Here is an 18,461-nt window from a genome sequence, read left to right as displayed (position 1 = left end):
AATTTTGTATATCAGTTTACATGAAATCACTTACGGATTTCAGCTATGGCATGGTCTTAAAGCCCACAAATAGGCTAATATTAATATAAAGATAGTTCAATAATTTTCATGGAAAAAGGCCAATTATAACAAATTAAACACCACAGACATTTCTTCAACAAAATATTTAACCTCGGATATGCCTGTAAAAGATAATCTTTTAGGGGCTGGAGCGATGGCACAATGGGTAGGGCATTTGCCTTGCACGTGGCTGACCCGGGTTCAATTCCCAGCATCCCATATGGTCCCCTGAGCACTGCCAGGGGTGATTCCTGAGTGCAGAGCCAGGAGTAACCCTTGTGCATAACCAGGTGTAACCCAAAAAGCAAAATAATAATAATAATAATAATAATAGTTTTTTTGTCTTTTAAAAAAATTTTGGGGTCACACCCAGCGATGCACAGGGGTTATTCCTGGCTCTGCACTCAGGAGTTACTCTTGGCGGTGCTCAGGGGACCATATGGGATGCTGGGATTAGAATCTGGGTCGGAGGCATGCAAGGCAAACGCCCTACCCACTGTGCTATCACTCCAGCCCCCCCAAAAGATAATCTTTTAAAAAAATCTCTGTGTCTTTTTAAGAGTTTGTGATGAGTGGAATCAAAATGAATAATAATAAACCCAGAAATATCGGGAAAAGAAGCCATCTCTTCACTGGAAAGTGTCAAAGCAGTCAGAAGCTTTTTTACAATGTCTGTTGAAAAAATATCGTGCACTTTATTTTCAGTCTATCTCACTTTATGCTTTAACGATATTGCCCCTTTATTTCACAAAGCACTAAGTAAGTTAAAGATCTAGCACAGCTTTCAGCATCCAATGTCAAATATGAAACTTTTCAAAACACTCTAAAAATAATTAAATAAATAATGAAAGAAAAACAAACAAACCAAAAATCAAAATGATTTTGATCCTCAAATTAACACTGGGTGATCTTTAGAAAGAACAGCTATTTTGAGACTTTCGTTGTGGAAACTGAGATCACAGTAAACCTTTTTCAATTCCTCACAAGTATTAAGTGGTGGAGCTGGGATAACACTTTAGGTTTGCTGGTGCTGAAATGCTCTCTGCCCTCCATCACACTGCCATTCACTTTTTATGTCTGCTCACACACATACCTTGCAAATACCAACTGCATTTTAAGTACTCATCTAGGGTTTATAAAAACCAAGAATAGACTCTTTTCAGTCCTTCACAAACAGCAGGTGTGAAGCACTTCTAAAACCCTAGGAAGACTCTTACATTAGAGTGCTTTGAATATGTAAAATTTTGCATCATAGAATTCATCACCAAGCCCTTTATACCAGATCATAGAGTTTGCAGATTCTACCTTTTGATTCTTCCTCTGAATGTGTTTCAAGACAGAAAGAGTAAGTCCACAATCCGGAGTTGCCAATATGTTGTTTCAGAGCGATAAACTGGTTGAGGGGTGGTCCTCAATGTGTATTTGTAGCCAGAAAATGCTCTATTTGTGTATGTGGGGATTGTTTACATAATTATTACTACTTATATAAAGGGTGCTAATTATATTTCATCAATTTAAATTTTTAATTATTTAATGAAGGTAGAAGTTAATTTTTAAAAGAAAGTAGCTCATGAATAATGTGATTTCTATACATATAAATGTTTCTTGATGAATCATTATCTACATCTAACGGTTAGTGCCAGGAAGATAGAAGGATTTTGTCCTGCATATAGACAACCCTGGGTTGACACCCAGAACCCTGTGCATTGCAGTGTTTAGTCCCCAACAAATCTGGGGAGACCTTCATGGTCTCTGTAGTACAGAGTACAAGAAATGCCACATCCTCAAGCCCTAGCCTTTAATCAAACTATCCTGTACAAAATCACTGTCACTGTCATCCCGTTGCTCATCGCTTTGCTCGAGAGGGCACCAGTATCATCTCCATTGTGAGACTTGTTGTTACTGTTTTGGCATATTGAATATGCCACGGGTAGCTTGCCAGGCTCTGCGTGTGGACGAGATACTCTCGGTAGCTTACCGGTCTCTCTGAGAGGGGCGGAGGAATCAAACCCCGGTTGGCCGTGTGCAAGGCAAACGCCCTACTTCTGTGATATACAAGCAACAATACTTACTTACTTGTGCAATATCACCAGTAATAATTCATAGAGTGCCAGGAACACTGCTGAGGAGCCAAAATAGAAATAATTATGATTTACTAGACTGTTTTTTTTCTAATTCAGTTTTCAGAATGTGTTTAAAACAGTACATAAATGATATAATAAGTATACTGAGGGTCAAGGTAAATTTTAAGTTTATTCTTTGTAATATATCCATGATGTTAGTATCTGTTTATGACAGGCATGCACTTGTATTTACGCTTAATGCATGAATAGAATCAGATCATTTGGATTTCAGAAAGACCATGGAAGTAGTGTTTTTTAAACTCCTCACCCAAAGAATTGTTCTTTTATTTTTTTCCTCTGTACGTATTTATTCAGATTAAATATCTCAGCAAGAAGAGTTATTCTATGTTGTGTGAAACAGAAAACAAAACTTCTATTGTTGAAAAACACATTTGAGGAAAACCCTAATCTTTATGAATTCTTTATAATGGTTTAAGTTGAATAGTTTGGAGGAAAAGAGGTAATATATGTTGGCTTTGTATTTCAGTGTTTTTAATATTAATGATCATTAGTTTTATCTTGAGGCTAAATGTTGTGAGTTTCCCTGATAGCTCTCAGAGTAATATAATTTCTAGACACATTGCAATAATCTTGAACAATTTTCTCTGACTCCCACTCTCATTTTGCCAGTATTTTCCTAAAACTGAAGAATCATTACTGAGACATGAGCCTCAGAGGTTAAGTGATCTATGCAATATACAACAAAAATAGGTCTTCTATATATGTCAACAAACTATGCACTGATAAAGCCTGCCTATTTGCATTACATTATTGCTTATTTTTCACTGATAGTGGACTAAAAATATGATACTTATACATCTTTAAGCCAGGTCTTTACTCAAAACCTTAAATATACATATATATCTGTGTGTGTATATATATGTGTATATTATATACACATATATACACATCACTGTATCACTGTCATCCCGTTGCTCATCGATTTGCTTTAGTGGGCACCAGTAACATTGTGAGACTTGTTGTTACTGTTTTTGGCATATCGAATATGCCACAGGTAGCTTGCCAGGCTCTTCTGTGTGGGCGAGATACTCTCAGTAGCTTACCGGGCTCTCTGAGAGGGGCAGAGGAATCAAACTCAGGTCAGCCATGTGCAAGGCAAATGCCCTACCCACTGGGCCATATATGTATATAAAACACTATAAGTAAATATAAAAGTTTCCTGAAGGTGGGAAAATCCTTTGACATAGATTGCAGAAGGGAAAGGAAAGAGGAGGTGTTTTTGAGATAACAACTATGCATAGGACCCAAGCTGCAATAATAAAGATGTATCTATTAAAGTGGTGACGGGGGGTTGGGAGAGATCCTGGGGAATGTGGAATGATGCTACTACTAGTGGTGAGCCTGGAGTTGCAACAATTGTATAACTAAAACTTTTACTGATAACTATGGTGACAAAATAAAGGAAAATAATATGGCAAAGACTCATATTTTAGATTAGAATTTTCAAGTGTATTAGTGTTTTGATTTTTTTTTTCTTTTTGGGTCACACCCGGCAATGCTCAAGGGTTACTTCTGGCTCATGTGCTCAGGAATCGCTCCTGGCTGTGCTCAGGGGACCATATGGGATTCTGGGAATTGAACCCGGGTTGGCCACATGCAAGGCAAATGCCCTATCTGCTGTACTGTCACTCCAGCCCCCCTCAAGTGTATAAGTTTTATTCAAACCAAGAGTATTCACTTAAGTGAACTAGGAGTAATCACCTAAGTGCTACTGGAAGTCTGCTTAGCACTACTGATAAAAACAGGCCTGAAACTCTCCGCATGATTCCTGGTGGACATCATTGGCTCAAATGGCAACATTCGGACCAAATGGCATTGGCAGGGCACAGAGAAAATGTGGCCGAGTCACAGTGCCGTCAGACATAGAGTCATGGCGGCAGTGCGCGAAGTGGCTCATCCACTGTGGGGTGCTGTCAGCCAACCACCGCATGACCTAAGACTCGGTGCAGGTGTTCCACCTGCAACAGACCCTCTGCAATAGGGGCCTGCTCTGCCAGTTGCTCAACAACCTCCAGGCACACTCCATCAACCTCAAGGAGTTCAACCTGAGGCTGCAGATGTCCCAGGTGCTGCCCAGAGGCGCAGGCAGGTGCATGTTTGTCAGTGTGCAGATTGTTATAACATGCCAGTCGACCAAAAGCTTACACTCAGTAGACTGGGAACACCCGTAAAGGCAATTAGAGGTTTCCCCAAAAGCCTCCGTCCTTCTTGGAGAGCTTGGCAAGCTACTGAGAATATCCCACCCACATTGCAGAGCCTGGCAAGCTACCTGTGGCGTACTCAATATGCCAAAAACAGTAACAACGACAGTCCTCATTTCCCTCACCTGAAAGCGCCCCCAGTTCGCCATCAGGCTATACTAGCATGCAACAGGGATGAATGGAGACATTACTGGTGCCCACTTGAGCAAATCGATGAACAACGGGATGACAGTGATACAGTGATAAAGTGACACATTTTATTCACTGTTATTTTATGCTATTTCTCATAAAATATTATTTCAGTAAGACAATTTTCAATATAGAATTAGATGTTCTGTATTCTTTTTACTTTTTAAAATCGCACTTTAAATGAACCTTTTATACCATTATTTAAACATTTATTGAGTTTCTGTGTTACAAAGGTCAAATGCAGAGTTATAATGGTACTACTTTAGGTTGATAAATATCTGTCATATGGTATTTTAAGTAGTGAGGACAGCTGATGAAAACGTATAAATCCAGGTAACTGCAAAATTATGTTTCATACCTCTTTTTTAAACAAAATTGCTATTACACAAGGCTTTTAAAAAAAGTTATTTTAAAAATTATTTCATAACTCACACTTAATTTTTATTTTTTCAAGTTACCTTGTACAATGTTTATAGTGGTATTTTTGGAAAGGCAAATAAAGTTTACTGCTATCTCTAATAATATACTATTGTACAATTAACTGGCTCCTTGATTTCCCAGGCACACTCTGTTGTTTCTTTATATTTTACTTTGAAGATGATGAAGTATTCATTGTGAAATTAGTGATATAATTATGTTTGTTGCTTGATACTTCTTATGTGATATGCTATCTTACAACAGATAACTTCTCAGAGACATTTATATTTTTTATAGATTTTTAAAGCTTTTAATCAATAATTCTATAGAATTATATTCAAAACTTTAAAGCAGTAATTTGGAGAGTTTAAGCTAGTTATTGGAAAAAAATATATCTCATATTAAACTTTTGCTACATAAAGAAATGTAAGTAAAAAAATCCATGTGGGGGATCTCAACACATTTCTAGATTTTGTTTGTTTGTTTCTTTGGTTTTTTAGTTTTGTTTTGAAGGTAACTTTTCTACTTCAAATACTTTACTTTTATTTTTTTTTTCTTCTAGCATAGGCTTATTTGGGTTAAGCCACGCAAATAATAACATTTGGTGATATGATTTATTGATCAACCCACTTTGTGTCAATCTTTTATCATCATGTTCAAAATTAAGTACCATATTTTTCATATCAGATTTAGTCACAAACTACAAAACAGTAACAACAAGTCTCACAATGGAGATATTACTGGTGCCTGCTCAAGCAAATAGGTGAGCAATGGGATGACAGTGACAATAATAAAGTATGGAAAATATCTTTTGCAGTTTTAAATTATGTATTCTAATCCATTAAAATAATACTGTGGGTGAAGAAACAAAATCATCTTTCTACTTACACAGATATAGTTGAGGAGGATTCTAATATAAAATTGTTTAAAAATGGGAATGATGAAAGTGAATAACTGCTCTGAGTAGCACTGAAAGGGAAGTCCAGAAGAAAGATCTTTGTCAGTCTATATTCAGGTGATCATTTTCTTTCTATTTCTCTGCCCTGGTATTATGATGAAGTGAATGTTCACAAATCTCATAAAACAAAACAAAAAAAGCCACCAGCACCATGACCACCACCAGAAAAACAGCAATAATCCTATAAAAATGGGAACAAACATTAACAAACACTTCTCAAAGAAAACATACAGATGGCAAACAAGTATATGAAAACATTAATGATCACTTATTATCTGGGGAATGCAAATTCAAGTTGCAATGAGATAAATCATTTCAATCTGTGTGGATGTGGTGAAAAGGAACTGTTATTCACTGTTGATTTAATGGCATCAGCTTTTGTCTCAATGGATTATAGTATGCAACTCTCTCAAACAAGTCATAACAGAACTCTCAGCGATCCCATTTCTTGTAATCTACCCTCCAAACAGAGAAGTGTTTTACAAAAAGATACACATACATAATTTAACTAGCTATATTACTTACTACAATAGTAAGGGTAGGGAAGCTAACCAAATTTTAAATGATAGAAAAACAGACAAAGAGGTAGTGATATATATATATATATATATATATATATATATATATATATAATGGGATACTACGAAACAGGCTGAAATTGTGCTGTGTGCTGTGACATGAATTAAGCCAAATGGCATTTAACCAAAATAAGGTAGAGGGAGAAGTATAGATATCATACACTTTCATTTATCTGTGTAATATGGAGAGGAAGAGCAAGGAAATTGACCATATCCAGCAATAAACCCTCAGTGTTATATTCCAAAACTGATTAAAAAGTGTTAGGGAATGAGTGGACGGAATAAAAATCAGATCAGAGATCATGTAAGATAGTCATTAAAGGTTATTGACACATTGGTGTGGTTAGCTGCTATAACCTTGCTGTTATAGCAAAGTTATATCAATGCTGTAAATTTTAACAGTATTATGCAGTGTAAACTAAAATATAATAAGTTTTTTAAAAAGTAAATGTTGAATACAAAATATTTTAGGCTGTGAAATTGATACGAAGGTGTTCATTGATATAATAAAATATCAAGGATTTAAAAATATATAAATTCACAGGAAAGGTTTCAGTACTGTGGAGGACAGATACAAAAGGAAAACAAAATTGCAATTACAATTTCATTCAGTATATTTTTAGGACACCAAACTATGACTTTGGAAAATCTATGAAGAACTACTTTGATAGAGGCAAAATTCTACTCTTTCAATGTTCTGTGTAGCATCTAAAAAGATATAAACATACCTTCCCCATTAATTTTACCAATCTGCACCAACAAAAGAAAACAAGGAAGGCAGAAATAGGGCTTATTAAAAAGGGGGAAGAATGCATGGAACTAAATAAAAAAACAAATAATTGTAGGTCATCACCAAGCATGGTACAAATCTATATAAAACTTCAAAGATATTTGTAATACATTCTGTTAGGGATTAAATTGTTTTCACGTTATTGAATCTTGGTTACTGACTCTGCATTACAAATGGATTTATCTATGTTATTATCTTTCTTTGAACTCATTCTTTCTTTTACACTGTTTGTTCCCATTTTTATACGGAAAATTCACTTTCAATTACACATATACCATAACTTCTAAAGATTAATTTCACTTGCCTCTGGTTAATAACTCACCTTATAGTCAAACATCCATCAACATAAAAATCAGCATAACAACTTTTATGAATCCCTTTATCATCAGCACATTCTAAATGCTTACACAATTCACTCTGGATTCATATAGAAACTTGCTTAATAGTCCTTAAAGTTACTATAAACCTTGGTTGCTTTCAATCATAGGAATAATATTCATGCTTTCAGAGCGAACACAGTTTTGGTAATTGTTAAAGTTTAAAACCACAAGAATATTAATGTAGTTATTTCTATAATCCAGAACAATCTTTCCAAATATTTATGTAATCTCAACAATGTTTAGCTGCCTTACTATCTACTAAGAGTTTTTGTGGTGATCTTAATATATTATCTAGAGACAGGCATATAATGAGCTATTATAATGGGGATAAATCTTCTGAATGTCTATTTCTGGTTTGTGAAGATAGTGGAGAAGGTAGTTCTGTTTTGACTCTAATTTAATTCATGGTCCACTTTTAAAAATTTCTTAATTTAACTCATGGTGAGGTATCATATTCAGGTAAATGACATTACTGAGTTCTCAACAGTTTATTTTCAGGCATCCAATAAGCACTAAACAGAAAATAGTTATGGACAAAGGCCTGTTTCTGAAAAGATTAAAGGAACATGAAAAGAGGAGATTGAATGATGACCAACAATATATTTTTCCTACTTCATTTGTACTTGTTGAATGATACTAGCTGTTTTTCCTGCAATTCAGCAATGATGCATATGGAAATGGTGTAAGCTATTTAAAAATAATTGCATTCATTGAAAATGGCAATAAATATGACAATAGATAGAAAATGTATTTTAGATGTCATAATTTTTCTTTCCACTGCTAGCATGTTCTCTTTTTCTAGATATTCATAGAGTTAGAAATAATTTAACAAGTTCTGATCTCTATAATCAAGTTGTAATATTTCGTATTAAATTCAGTTCATATCTTCAAGATGACATCTAGAAACAGTAAGAGAAGGAATAAAATGGCATATAAGAAAATCACAATTTTATATTCATTCTTTCAACACACACTTGTGACATGGCATAGCCACTGTCTATTCACAATGTGTAGGTATTTATACATATTTGTACAAACCCACACACATTATTGAATACTATAAGAGTGTTAAGAGAAATCCTCATTTTTGAGACTCCACACTTTAGGAGAGAACACATGACTAGATACTATCAAAATTTAAAAGATATCTTTTACTCTATAGACACAAAAGTGGGTGACTTTTGACTTGTCACAATACAAATCATCAAATTGTAGTATTAATCCTTATATTTTTCCCATATTTAATTTTGATGATTGTATGGTATTGTATAGTAGTAACAGAGTAAGATATATAAATTCATATGATATTTTCTAGAAAGACAATGATATACTTAAGATACTTGCTTTTGTTAAAATTTAATTTTATTTGGTTCTGGAACTAGTATAGATAACTGCCCTGAGAAAAAGAGAATTTAGTTCTTGATCTTGATTTAATATAAAGGAAGATATTGTTCCAGTATCTGGTGATGACCAGAAGTCACTTCTGATGGGGTTCAGGGGACTAAGTGTCAAAGGGATTAATTTAGCTTGTGTTCAGCCAGTTGAATTATCTCCCTAGCTCAAGATATTGCCTTTTGTTACATAGACATGTATCTTCCTCTTTTTCAGTTTTTCTTTGATGTGTATGTTTATTAATTCATGGAAAAGCTTGGCACGTAGAGTTTTGTGAGTAATCCAAATTTTAATTTTAATAGAATTAAACCTACACCCTTAAAGATTGTGGGGCTTGGGGGGCGGGGAGTGAGGTGAAGTCACCAGGACCAATGATGATCAGCTGCCCTACTGCCAAAAATGTATGCTTTTGAAATCTCTTCATGTCTATTGCATACATAGAATAAGCAAGTGGCCAGTCCTACGTGTGCTACTTACAGTAGAATCCCTTTTGAAAGATTATGTTTATTAGAACATATTGTAATGTTTTCGAGGTTGTCACTCACTGAGACTCAATGTAAATGGAGCTGCATTGAAAACAAATCAGTTTTGACTAAGTAATGTCATTTTTATAAGGGTCATCCAGAAGTGAAGAAGTTTAATGTTCAAGATTTGAATTAGACCTCGCAAGAGACTAGACAGTGACCTTCCCTAAAGCTCAGTAGGAAACAAAACAAAACACAGACACCATAGACACAGACACAGACACACACAGACACAGACACACACACACACATGCACACACACATTAACTCTGTGGTATATATAACTGCCCTGAGAAAAAGAGAATTTAGTTCTTGATCTTGATTTAATATAAAGGAAGATATTGTTCCAGTCGTTGAAGATATTGGAATGAGTTCTCTGAGTTAGTCTCTGGTAGACAATCCCCTCCTAAATATGTGAGAAAGGAAGGTAATTAAGAGTGACCTGTTATTTTGTGACCATCTTGTAAAAGAATAGAATATGGGCGCCGTATATAATACAAAGAAACACTGCCGATAAAAGCCAGTACTTAGGAATTGTGCTCTACTTCCTTAAGGAATCCTGTTGTGTTCAATAGAAATCCAAACCAGTCAGGAAGATATTTCTATAAAATCCAGCTCTGAAGACCTCTTACTTGTCACATGTTTGCCAGCAAGATAAAAATCTTACTCGACTCATCATTTTTGCCACTTGCAGGTTTAGAGAATGAGTAAAGAACACGACTGTGTCTCAAATTAGAGATCAATTTCTGTGGAAAATTGAGATAAAATACTAATTAGAAATTTTAAATTTTCTGATTGTATATGTTTTGTGTATTGTAAAGAGATCCAGATCCAGAGACCAAGATCCAGAGGCCATAAAACAATGCCCCCAGAAGAGAGCAATGCAGAGTCTTTTGCCCCTGTGCCTGGCTGTCTTCACTGGAGTCCCTTGAAGTGGGGTGGGTTGAATTTCCCTCCCCGCCCCAAGCAGAGCCCCAGCAGCTGAAGACCTCCGGAATCCAGCCCCAGCCACGCTCAAGGCCACTCTCCACACGTTCGGATGGGCCTCACACATGAAGGAACTGGCAGAGGAACCCAGGTGTGTGGGACCTGGAGCTGAGATCTCTAAGCCTGCTTGGATCGGGATGGAACGTCCTCCACCCAGACACCTCATTTTCCAGTAGGTTGGCAGCCACACCCACAAACTGAGGAGCCGTGTAATCCCATCAATGGCCAAGATCCAGAGACTACAAAACAATCCTCCCATGACATCTTATGGCCTAGTTCTCCCTCCCAGAGAACCTGGCAAGATACCAAAAGAATCCTGCCCCCACGGCAGAACCTGGCATCTTCTGCATGGTGTACTTGATATGCCAAATACAGTAACAATGATGGGTCTCATATCCCTTACCCTGAAAGAGCCTCCAATGCGGCACCGCTGGGAAGAACAAGTAAAGAGAGGCTTCTAAAATCTCAGGGCTTGGACAAATGGAGGCATTGCTGGTACCCACTTGAGCAAATCGATAATCAACGGGATGACAGTGATACAATGATACAGAGAAAGAGAATCATAGCAGTTATGAAATTGCATGACAGCTATGTTTAAAAATAAGTAGATAAATGGATTGCCTTGAAAAGGGAATACAGTATGTAAAAAAAATTTAATAAAAGTAAAAAATAGCAAACTATGTCATATACAGCACATGTAGCACATATCGTCCCATTGTTCATCGATTTGCTCGAGTGGGCACCAGTAGCATCTCCATTATGAGACTTGTTGTCACTGTTTTTGGTATACTGCATACGCCACAGGTAGTTTGCCAGGCTCTGCTGTGCGGGTGGGATACTCTCTGTAGCTTCCTAGGCTCTCTGAGAGGAACGGAGAAATTGAACCCAGGTCGGCTGTGTGCAAGGCAAATGCCCTACTCACTGTGCTATCACTCGAGTCATATAGAGAAGTTATTTATGAATACTTTAAGAGATTCGATATAGTTTATGGCATTTACATTATCTAATCAAAATCAATACATTGCTCTAAAATAAAGAGTACTAATATTGTACATGGTGCAAAGCTAGTCATCTTGGACCATGTAAAAATAAAAATATGAAATACATGTTTATTTCTCTATACCAACTCCCTTCTGTCATTTAAGATATTAACAATCATTTCTAACAATAATTCAGAATTCAACAAACCCTATTCAGTGCTGTTGCTTTTCACAATGTCAGAGAACAATATTTTCCTGTGTCTTATGAACACAAAACCCCCAAGTTGAATGTTGTACAATATGTGTTTAGGACAAGTCCCTCATGGAAACATCTTTTGTTGATAGTATTCATATAGGATATTATAAAGAGGTCTCACATTTCCAGGGGGAGTTATTATTCTAAAATTTCTAAAATCATCATAGGGTTAGGTTTCTCATTTAACTAATGCAAAAGGAGAGATTTGTGTAGTCTCCAGACCACAGTTCTATGTATTATAATGGTAAAACTGGGTTCAAAAATAAAAATATTAGTACTTGATATCATGAGATATTTTTGTGTCTGCAGTTACAGCAGAAAGGTGGCATTATATATGCATTATCATTGTATAGTCTGAATAAGGTTCCAAAAAATCTAAAACAGAAGTTGTTCTCAAAAACCGTACCTAGAGGAACAGCAAATATGGGAAATTTAAATATGGCATGACACTGAAAATTAAATGGGCAGGAGGCTGGAGAGATGGTTGGCACAGTAGTAAAGCACGTGCTGTGCATGTGACCAACCCTTCTTCAATCCCTAGCACTGTACATGTTTCCCTGAGCTTTTTCTGGAGTGATCCCTGAGCAAGCCCTGAGCATAGCTCGGTGTGCCTGAATTACTAAGGAGTAGAACATTCATCATTATAAATTTATATCTTCAAGAAGCTAGACAGAAGAATCACTTACTCATTTTTTCCATTTATCCAGTCTCTCATTTATTAGGTATTTCTGTAACAGACCAGTCATATCAAAATGAACATGGTATTGATTAAAACACTCTTGTTTTCAGAGACTTGCATATAACATAGAAGTTCAATTGTTCCTGGACCTTTTTTTTGTGAAAATATTCTATAAAGATTAGATTTCTCAGAATTAACTTTCTAAAATATTTTCACCATTATTGCTTTTTTCTTGCAAGCAAGAGTGTTTACATAGAATTCAGAAATAGTTTCTTTTTTCTAAATCAGTTGAATATGAATACATTATGTGCTTATGTAAATGTATTGACTCAGTATCCAGATAAAGTTTTCCTTTCTCGGTAACTGCAATGGAAGGAATTGTGCTGTATAATTTTGTGATCACCCTCATTTTTGAAATGATTTTTAAAAATTCTTAATTACAAATATAAGACATTTAAGCTAGAGGTATATCCAACAACTTAACAACATTCACCAGGCAAATAGAAGCAAATATAAATATGATTACATTAAACTAAGAAACTTCTGCACTGGAAAAGAAATGATAAACAGAGTTAAACTTCTCATCAGGAAAATGCAAATCAAAATAGTTAGATATTACTACATGCCACAAAAACTGGCACATACTACAGAGGATAAAAATAACCACTGTTGGGAAAAGATAGTACAATTCACTGTTGGTGGTAATGTCAACTGCTCTGGCCTTTTTAAAAAACAATATGGATAATTCTACAAAAACACCCCAACTAGGAATTGAGTTTCCATATGACCCAGCAATCCCTCATATAACTCAAGAAGCCCAAGACTCTATTCAAAGGTATTTGCCTCTTTATATATTCATTGCAGCAGTATTCACAATAGCAAAAATCTGTAAACAACCCATGTTTTGCACCATCGATCACTGGACAAAGAAACTATAGTAAATATGCACAGTGGAATACTATACATCTATGAGAAAAAGAAATAATGTGACTTGCTGCTATGTGTGTGAATCTGGAGGCTATCATGCTGAGTGAAATTAGAGAAAGAGAGTAAGACACATAACAGTATGATTGCTCTCATTTGTGGGATATAAGGAAACTAAGTCTGCGTATAACAAATACCCATCATCTATACAAAGTGAGAACTGGTCTTCAAGAGGAGGCTTACTACAGGGAAGGCAAGGGGGTATTGGATGGGGAAGGTCACTGTGACAATGGTGAAGGAAAGTGAATATTCTGCAGAGGGTGTGTAATGCTTTATTCAATAATAATGAAATCCTATCATTAACAGCATTGTAAACTGTCATGCCTAAAATAAAACTAAAAAAAAGTGTCAGTTACTTTTATGTTGCTGATAGGACTTTTGTCAATGTTCATTATTTTTATATTTTATTTATTATAAAACTCTATATCAGTTTTCATAAATTTCTAAATAAGTAAAACAATAAGTAGATAGCAGTAAAGATGTTATTCATCCATATGTTGTTTTAGGCATACATGTTGTTTCCTGTGCATACATTTGTCTCCTAATCAATAGGCAGCATTTGTATTTAGTTGAATCTAAGTAGTAAATGGTTTTAGGTTTCCTATCCTACTAAGCATTGTACAAGAGTGACCTACGAATGGTAGAGCCACTGTCTCTTGTGTCTCAGCATGTATGCATAAACACATACAAATGTCTGTGCTTGTATATATTATATGCAAATTGAACACACTGTATGGATTTTAACGCAGTCTCATGTTGGAATCATTTGGTTCACTCTCATCAGTGCTCAGTGGGTATTAAAACAAATAAGAGAAAGGAAATGAGCAATATTTTCATTGCAGTGGCACCTCTATGGGAAACAGTTATCTTCAAACTCTTTGAAATTCTGGGTTTTCGCAAACTTTCCTGCAAGAAATGAAGTTCTTTGATCCCAAAGACCACAAATATAGTAAAAAACTAAGCAATTTTTCTGTGTGGCATAAATGTGAATTGAAGCTTTGTGACATGAGTAACACTGTCTTTTATATTTATCCCTACCATGATAAGCTAAAATCATCTTATCTGGTGATACACTTAGCCAATCACTCTGGCACAGTACGTTGGTCTGAAACAGAGAAATACTGTCATGATGAGATCTACTCCAGTTTCCTTTCATGCAAACTTTTACTATTTTAAAGAGAATTTTACCGAATGAGTGCTACAGTAATTATTCATTTCTGGGATACCAGTAATATTTTACTGAGACAGTACTTTTCCAGACTGATGGACAGTATTTTTATAGTTGCTCATAGAAAAATGAAATTACTTACTACAATTTAGTTTTTATGTGGCTGTATTTTGACAGAATTTGGTGTCAGCCACCTTGCTTTTAGAATTGAGTTATTAGAAAAAGTTCCCAAAGGCTAGTACATTCACAAAGGAAAGAAATATAAACGTGGTGTTTGATTATAAGGCAATTGATACTCTATAATATACAACCACACCATGAATACTAAAATCTGATTTTTAAAAGTGGCACTTACTAAAGACCTATCTAATTTTGCTTTGTGATGCTGTGGTTTTCAAAGCTGTTGTCTTTTTAAACTCCCTTACATAAAATACTCATTCAACCCCAAAATAAGTCACTCCTGGTAAAAGAGGCTTATTCAAAATAAATAATCATATAGATCGGATTCTGGGAAAGAAAAGGAAAGTGCACTTCAGCATCAATAGTGTTCTACAGGACATAAGATTTACCAGGAAATACTGCATGAGTTGTCTTATTCCTCAAGTTTACAGGATGAAAACCCTAAATTATTAGTGATTCTCTGCAACAGCACTAATGGATACACACTTGTGATATATTTATATGTGCATTCATATTTTGTTTCCTCACCTATGTTGCCAACACTTTGACAATGGAATTATATTTCTAGTAACTAGACATCTGCACACAAGTTCCCTGACCCCACTGAGTCCATACAGGTTTTTATGAGAATAAAATGAAGCATTTACTCATAATAATTATTTTATTTATTTTTGTCATATATTGCTTTATTTTTAATTTATTGTAAAGTAAAATTCTTGTGATGGATAATTTATGGTAGGTGTTCCATAAGTGTTATGTCCTTTTTTAATTTTTGTAATGTGTAGCTGCTAGCTTAGCGGTGGGACTATTTAGATATTAAAATTGTAGGTTCTATAGAGTACTGGTTTCATTCTAGCCTTGATCACTTATTAATCTAATACTTGAATTTCAGATATTTGGTTTTTCAATAAGTGCCATAAGACTTATGACTGCCGATACTATAAGTTTCTTATGGGAAGCCCATGAGGTAACGTGTTAAATGCTGATAGTGATGGCTAGCACATAGGACACGCCATCAAAATGTTTGATGATTTAAGAGGTGATTAAGGGCTGTGGGTTCCCAGTATTCAGATTCTGTGATTGACAGGAAGAAGAGAGCTGCCACACTCATATATCTTACGAACTACAGAGAAGAGCTTAAGAATTTGAGTAGATTAGGAAGGAAGGCAAAGTTTGTCAGTCACCTCTTTTTGCAAATAAATTGAGAATTCAAGAGTTTTAAAAGAGAGAGAATTACCTTAAAGGTTACTGTGCAAGTCAAAGATTCTGAATTTTTTTGATTCTTATAAAGAATGTATGTGTTGATGATTGCTTAATGAAAAGTTTAGGATTAGATCTAAAATTTTAGAGAAAGGGAGTTTACGTGTGAAAGATAGTCAACAGAATGAAAAAAATCTTCTATTTAGTTACACTTTCTTTGCTTAGGAATCTTAGGCTGCATCTAACTTGGAATCCCAGGTGAAGAAGGCAGACAGCAAAAAGGAAGGAGGTTATTCCAGATAAACTTTGAGCAAAATAGGCTCCAACAATGATTTGGAAACACATATTGAATAAAAAAAAAAAACTAGAAATATAAAGACCCAGATTCAGTTCTGCTATTATGGAGAAAAGAATGACTTCACTATATTGAGCATGAATCAGAAGAAAGTGAAGTTGGTTTTGTATATAGAGGGCAGGGTGGAGGAGTGTGTAAGGAAATCATGAACAGGGGTATAGAGGCAATCGTAAACTGGTAAACTTGCTTTGAATAGCATAATGTTAAAAGAGATGCTAGGTGGTGATTCCTTAAGGAAACTAGCCAAGGATATACAGGGGATGCTTAATTATTTAATAGGCAACTTCTTGCAAGAGTGAGAGGAGACAATTCATGGAAAGATATCAGGGTTTTGATTAGCCTCTCTTTGATTTACTTTTCTCGATAGGAAAAAAAAAGTTCTTATCTTCCCTCTGCTTCTACTATGCTATGCCAAAGACCTCTTCCAAACAGATAATATGGGGGCCAGAGAAATAGTGCAGGGGATAAGGTGCTTGTCTCGCACTTGTCTTGCAGCTGGTGGACCTGGGTTTGATCGCCAGCACCACAAAATGCCCCCAAGTCCTTCTAGAAGTGGTCTCTGAGCACCAAATCAGGATTAAGCTGAGCCCTGGCAGGCAGGCGGGGTGTGGCCCCAAAGCATCAAGAACAATATAAAACAAACCCAAACAGATAATGGGGTAACCACTGGCACTGATTATTTAAGCTCCTCCCCCCGGGATATATAGTATTTGCAATTCCAAAGAGATCCTTAGGAAACAGGGTGACCCTTTCAAACTCAAAGCAATGCACTTGAAATGATGGGCTTGAAACAGGGCTCTGTCACTCTGTGAAAAAGCAAGTCTCTTGGCTTTATTCATTCACTCTGCTCGGGAAGACCAGCCTCAGCTGGGCCACACGTTCTCTCCTCTGACAGATCCCTTTCGCATGGGAGAAGAATATTTAGGTCACTTCAGCCTGGAACATTAAAACAAATGCTGATAGTTCAAGGTTAATAGATGCATAAAATAAAAGTAATTCTATGTCAAAGCTGAGATGACAGGCGATTTGACTTGAGGCAGCCTTACAATCACTCTTTTACATGTGCTCCGTGCTGAGACCAGGCGAAAGCGTTATGTTTCTGACATTTACTTGTCAGGAAGGTATGACAATAGAGATTGTTTCTATCTCTGCTGCTCCCAGATGTTAACCTTCTAGCTTTAGTTTGTAATTGGGGTTCTGTGGAGCTTTAACATTTTCTATTGATTCAATAGAAGCGATAACATTTCCAATCATAAGACAGCATTATAGAAATATCAGGCAATTCACATATCAGAATGTTTGATAGCTGGGCTCAACGCATTAATTTCTGTCACCTTTGCCAGAAACCCTTTATCCTCTTTTTAATACTGAAGGACACCTGGGAGTAGTTGCTGCCACTTTTATTGTTCAATAAAGTAGACAAAAGTTTCAATTAACAACTGAGAGGCCTCTAGGAAATTGTGAATGAGAATATATTTTACTCATTTTACTATATTTCTTTTTTCTAATGTGCCATCTGTGACTTCAAGGCTGTACTTCATCCAGAGCACATGTGCACATGAACATGCACACACACGCACATACACACACACACAATCTCTCTTTCTTTCTCTCCCTCTCTCCCTCTCTCTCCTCTCTCTCCTCTTTCTGTCTCTCTCTTCTCTCTCCTCTCTCCACTCTCTCTCTGTCTCGCTCTCTCTCTCTCTCTCTTTCTCTTTCCTCTTAATACAATTTAGTCATTAAACCAAGGAAAGCTATCATCACAGAGACAGTGAAAATATGGAGAAATATCTTAGGAAAGAAAAGAGTCCAAGCAAGTACCTCTAGAAGAATCTCAGGGGATAAAGGACATTTAGCTAACAGTTTCCCAGAATCCATGTACTTGCTCTTGACAAAAAGTACTAAATAGTTCCCTTCTGTTTAACTTACTGTGTCTTCCAGAAGGAAAATATACTGTGTATAATTTATTCACTAGGTCTTCCTTCGTTTATTACAGATTCTATTTTATTTTTTTTAAGATTTAATTTCTATGCTTATAG

The 18,461-nt window shown here is 35.8% G+C and overlaps 1 pseudogene; it reads right to left on the bottom strand.

Annotated features, from left to right (window-relative positions):
* Window positions 1–9,458: 9,458 nt before the first annotated feature.
* LOC129403072 (U11 spliceosomal RNA) lies at window positions 9,459–9,602 on the bottom strand (annotated as a pseudogene).
* Window positions 9,603–18,461: the final 8,859 nt, after the last annotated feature.

Source organism: Sorex araneus, chromosome 2 (assembly GCF_027595985.1).
Source record: "Sorex araneus isolate mSorAra2 chromosome 2, mSorAra2.pri, whole genome shotgun sequence".
Classification (NCBI taxonomy): Eukaryota; Metazoa; Chordata; class Mammalia; order Eulipotyphla; family Soricidae; genus Sorex; species Sorex araneus.
This window is presented reverse-complemented; position numbering and strand designations above follow the sequence as displayed.